The sequence below is a fragment of the Lycium barbarum genome, chromosome 2 (genome assembly GCF_019175385.1).
Source record: "Lycium barbarum isolate Lr01 chromosome 2, ASM1917538v2, whole genome shotgun sequence".
NCBI lineage: Eukaryota > Viridiplantae > Streptophyta > Magnoliopsida > Solanales > Solanaceae > Lycium > Lycium barbarum.
In genome coordinates, this window is record NC_083338.1 from 97136170 (window position 1) to 97142169 (window position 6000).

Consider the following 6000-nt stretch of genomic DNA (forward strand, 5'->3'; position numbering starts at 1 on the left):
TTAGAAGTCCAAAAAGGGCGAGTTTGCATTATCTACTTCTTGATGACAGGGCAACCCGTCAACATAGGCTATTTGATATTGCAAGAGATGAAAAGGGTGCGTGACAATTCACCTCCGAGATTGAGTGTTTGCAACACTCTTACCTCGTATATTCTACGCTTTGGCTAGGAGTTGCAACAACTATATGACCGAATCATGGATGCACCAGAAGAGGTGCTTGACTTTTCAAATGGCAAGGCACCCGAGCTTAACAGGAAGGCGGATCTCACGTCGTCTGAAGAAAGACAGGGCCAGTCCACTTTATTGGCTGAGATTATAAGATGGCCGTGTGTGCGGGTGAGAAATTCAATGTAGATTTCTCTGGTGTGTTCAAAGAGGTCTCGCATACTCCATATTCTCTTGCTATTAGTGGTAGTGAGATCAAGTTGCCAGGTGATGAGGATGTGAACTCGTATGACTTGATGATGGTAGACATTGAAGCTGGGGAAGAGGTGGAGTCACACTTGGCTTTGGGAGAAAATGAAGAAGACGTTATGGAGGTCGAGCCAAAGGATGGCGAGGCTAATGATTTGGAGGATAATGACTAGGCCCTAGTGGGCCCCAGGGAGTATTTCTTACCTTGAATATTGAGGGCATCGCATAATTTTAAGAGTGGGGTGGGAAAATATGTCCCTGGTTTGTAACAACATGTTTTAAGGTTGCGGATGATGATTAGTATGCCTTAGGATTTTTTTTAGTAGTTTTGCGTCTTAGTATATATAAAAAAATAGAAAACGTTGAAAAAAATTTCAAAAGATTTTATTTTCCTTATGTTTCCTTGATAACTTCTTAAGTCCCTCATTAGTAGGCATTCATCACCCCCCCCCCCCCCCCTTAGTTTTCTTATGGTCTTGGTTCTTTCCCGATGGGGAGGGGGCCTTTGAACCGGGCATAGGTAGATTTTTCTTTATAGTCATAGAAAGGGATTTTCCTGATGACGGGTGGATGACAACCTGCTTGAGGGAAAATTAGTCCTTAGGATAGCCATATTCAAATGCTAGGTGCATGGTTAGGTGAAGTATTGGCATATGAGTATTCTTAAAAAATTTTGTGAAAGCATGCCTTGAAATTGTATCACTTTTCTTGAACGCACTTGCAAATTGTTTTTGTTTGACTCATTATGGCCCACTTGGCATTGTCAATTTTTATTGTTGTTTGATTCGAGGGACAATCGGATCCCTCTTGCGTTGATTGTATGCCATGTGTGTGTAAGGTTTTGCATTTGTATCCATGTTTGGTATTGACATCTAGAACATGCCTTGTGTGTTCGCGAAGTGAAATGGAGTTCGGTTGAGCCTAGAAAATGATAGAGGCGTTTCATTGATTAGTCACTAAAAAGCCTAACATTTTTATACTACCAACTTGCAAATAGAATCCTAGTTAACCCTTTTGAGCCTTTAGCCTTTTCTTTGATTGCAGTTAATTAGCCTTTACCCCTTCGTTCGATAAAACTTGATTTTGATCCAAATACTCTATGAGCACTTTAATCATTTACATATATAATGGGAGTTGGGATGTGAATGAAAAAGGGGAAGTGGTTGTTAATTGTAATCTAGGAAGACTATGGGAGCACCGAATGAAAAGAACTAATTCACTTGTTAGTTGGGAATTGGAAAAAAAAAAAGGAAAGAAATTTGAAAAAGACAAAAAAAAAATGTAGCGAAAAAGTTTTCCTTCTAACTTGTGTGACTTTTAAAAGAGTGGTGCTCAAACAAAGAAAAATGGATGAATTGGGAGAAATTTAAAGGTTGGTTGGTGTTGAATAAGGGCTAATGAAGAAATGCTGCAAGAATGATAGAAGTATATGTATTAAAGTGCTTAGGGAGGTTAGTCACTGTTATCCAAATAATTCCTAACCGTCCCTTAGCCTACATTACAACCCTCGAAGTCCTACTTGATTCTAGGTTCGTCTTACTTGTATTAGTGGAGTGTTTACACTACCGGCAAGCCTATGGTACATCATACTTTGCGTGTGATATTCTTTGTGAGAGTGAGCATAATTATTAATTTTATGTCCATTGATTTAAACATATGTGATTCTTGAGAGATATGGACTACTTTCTTTTGGTGTGGTCACATAATTAGCAATAGAGTGGTGAAGTGTTGATTTCTTGATCATAAGGTTGCTTACATGCTTTAAAGTGGTGTCGTTGGGTCAATTGGTTTAAAAAGTGAAGTGTTTCTCAACAAGATGGTCATTGGTGCTAAAAATGAGGGTTTTAAATATTTGGCATGGCTTTCGTAACTTGGCTCATTTTTTTGGTTTTGAAATCCTTCTTTTGGAGATAGCCATACTAGCCGAATCCCATTGCAGACCTGTTTGAATGAGTTGAGCTAGAAGTGTAGTTTGGTGTTGGTTTGTGTTTTCTTGAGGGCGAGCAAAGTCTAAGTTGGGGGTGGTAATATTTGGCTCAAATATCATGTTTCGTGTCATTTTAGATCCTATTCTTATGAATTTTATCGCTTAATCTATGATGAAATCGTCGTATTTGGGCTTATGTTGTTATATTTCATGTGTATAGGCATGATGAAGACAACGATGGAAAACCGAGCTAAAAGTGGTTGATTTTGGAGCATATGATGATTACACGAGGTGACGAGTCGAAGACCACAAGTGATAAACTAAAAGAGAAAAAAATTAAACTGAAGGAAGCATATATGCTAGACCCGTAGCACGGGGCCAGCATGTGAAGTTCAAGTTGCGGGAAATTGAAGTCCCGCGCTGCATGCGCGTGGCAGACTTGGCACATTCATAATCTAAAAATCACTGAAGGGTCCGTGCTGAGCCCGCGACGCGCGGCCAGCACCGGACGGGCTCAACCTATCCGATTTTAATTAGGATTTTGTCTATTCTTGAGTCATTAAATTCCAAGACTATAAATACTTATTTTGAAGGGTTGAGAACGGTATGCTGAGTTACTTTGAGACACTTGTAAGCCGTCATTAACCCCTTTCTTCCCTGTTTTTACTTTTATCTTCATAAACCCTAAGCTAATCATGAATTCTTTTGTCTATTATCGAATCATGAGTAGCTAATCTCTTAATTCTAGGGCTGTGGCGTAAGACTTGAAAGTTGGTTTGATGACAATTATTATATGTTGTTTTTCCATATTTTGGGTTGCTTATTTATTCTTGATCTTAATTGTTTGATTATCTGGCCAATAGTTAGACACTATCTGTGGCGTGTGAATTGAACTAGGGATAGGGAATTTTCATGCGTAATAAGAATAAATAGGGCTTGTTCGATATAATTGTTTCGCTAATAAGGATTGGAATATACTATTTAGCCTTACTTAGTTGAATATGGAGACGTAAATGCGTTCTTGTTACCTCTGGTAATCATAGGGATATAGGCATTATAGTAGCATCTATAGGCTTGTGAGCAACTCGGAAGATACTCATAAAGTTATAATTAACCCGTCAACTAGTAACCCAGGAAATAAGATAGGTAGAATTGTCAGAAGATCAACTGGATTGTCGAAAGCCATGACCCTAGAACTTTCTCCCATCTGATAAACTTTACAATCTTTGTCAAAATATTCTCAATCACAAAAACACCCATCACAAATTTTTTACTTTTCAGTTTTAGTTTAGTTACAACAAACACCTTGATTTTCACTTTCTTGAATAGTTTTATTCGAATTTGAATTAGATTAACAGTAGAATCTAAGTCTCTGTGGGATCGATATCTGGACTTAACAATCCTATATTACTTGTACGTCCGCGTATACTTGTGTGTGCGTTTGGGAGTAACATACGCCGTGAAAAATCCTTTTTAATCCAAAGTTCTAGGTAAAGGTTTTGGTGATCCCCTAGGGAAGGTGTTAGGCACCCTAGTATTAAGGATCCGTACTATACGGTTGACCTTCGAATTCCAATGTGTGAGTATTTGGATGAACTGTTTATTTGATGTTTATTTGCATAATGATCTTGTCATTTGCATATCATTTTGAAAAAAGAATTGAATATATTACCTTTACATATAGGGTATTTAGGTTCGGATTTATAATATCCAGATATAATTAGTTCCTTATATATAGAAGGATAATAATGTTTTCTATAAAGATAGAAAGTTTATTTATCTTACAGTCTAGGATAAATGAGCTTTGCTCATGCTTGACTCATACATGGACCGGGTTATCCGTTTAGTACGTTTTTGGAACGTCCTTATCTTTAAAACTTTATAATTATGGATATATAAAATTTTGACCATTTAGCTTACAAAAGGTATTTTCATAAATTCAGATATATTGAATTTATTCTTTGAAAATGGATTGAGTTTTTTGGCAAAACGTTTTATTTTGTGAAAGGATGCTTGTCGTTTTTTTTTTTCTGGTAAAACCCCAGATTTATTTAAGAAAATCCGGCTTGAGGTTCATTTGTTTTATTAACCGTCTTTGTCACATGGGTTCTGGACCAAGTACTTCCTCCATTCATTTCTAAAAATGTGGGTCATGGCCCAAAATTTCTTAACCGTTAATTTATACAAAAAAAATAGTCAAGTGGGCTCTGACCCAAAAAATAATGGAAAATTTACATGCCATAACTACTTCTAAGAGCTATTTATGGATTATAACTACCTTTAGCAATAATTACATTTCGTAGCTTGTAGCTAGAGTGGTCATTGATCATGTGCTTTGCCCTTGCGCTCCCAGGTTCGAATCCCGCTGGCCACATTTTTTTTCGGAGAAATTGCAATTTCGGCCATATTTTCATGTTTTTAAATACAGCGAAATACATGTATCATAAAAACAGAGTGGAGTAAATACTTTAAATACACGAGGGAGTTGTATATTTCATTATATTTATATATTGATAATCCTTTTGTTTTGGCTGCATTTAAATGTGCAAGTTTCTACTGTATATAAATGCAATCAAATACACTTGTATCTGGTTGTATTAACAAAATTGGGTTGCACCACATTCACGTCATATGTATTTGATGCATTTCGAATATTAACCTAACATTTCACTATATTGGACTGTATTTCAGTGTATTTGGTCGGATGTATGTCACATGTATTTGGTGTATTCAGCTGTATTTTGGATAGCAACCTTACAACTGTATTTAAAAACATGGAAATACAGTTGAAATTACAAAGGTAGCTACGGTTTGTAAATTGCAAACTTGTAGCTATATATTCGTATGAGCTTATAAAAGGTAGTTGTTTATGAAAGTTTCCCAAAAACTTAGGTGGACTCTGGCCCAAAATACCTTATTTTGCGAACTCAAAACCCAGAAAAACGTGTTTATCATTAAAAAGGAATTTGTCCAATTTACTTTTCCTCTTAGTTTTTGAAAGATATATCATGCCATTGTGACCTCAAAACCTCTTAGTCTTGTTAATATTTAATTTATTAAAAAAAAAAAAGAAGACGCGATTTGTTACCATTTAAGTTCAAAAATCAGTACATGTTTTCCAGGTTTCAAAAAAAAAAAAGGAATGGTTCAGGTTCTAGAGTCATCTAAACGGCAAATGCACCGTTTGCCTAGGATGCCTAATTCGAAACATAAACGATTCCAATAATATTGTGGGTTTTTACAAGTATGAATACAATACAATACAATACAATACAAAAAAAAAACAAAAAACAAAAACGTTTTAAGAAAATTGGAATGGCATAAATAATATAAGAAGGGTAGACTAGGGCTGTACCAAAACCCTAGTAACCATTTTCACTCATGGTTGGGCCTTCGTGTCATTTTCACCCATGACTAGGCCTTCAATATATTAGCTTCCCTTTTTCTTTTCTTCCTAGACTCAACAACTTCGAAGGAATTTCCCTATTGGGCCTTTGACCCAATAGCGTGGCTGAACCTTGGGCCGAATGGCCATGCAGTGAAGAAGGAAAGAAACAAAGACCCCGATTAATCTATATTTACTGATCTTATCATATGTATAGCTATACATACATACATACATACACAACATCCAACTTATTCACAAGTCCTATCATATG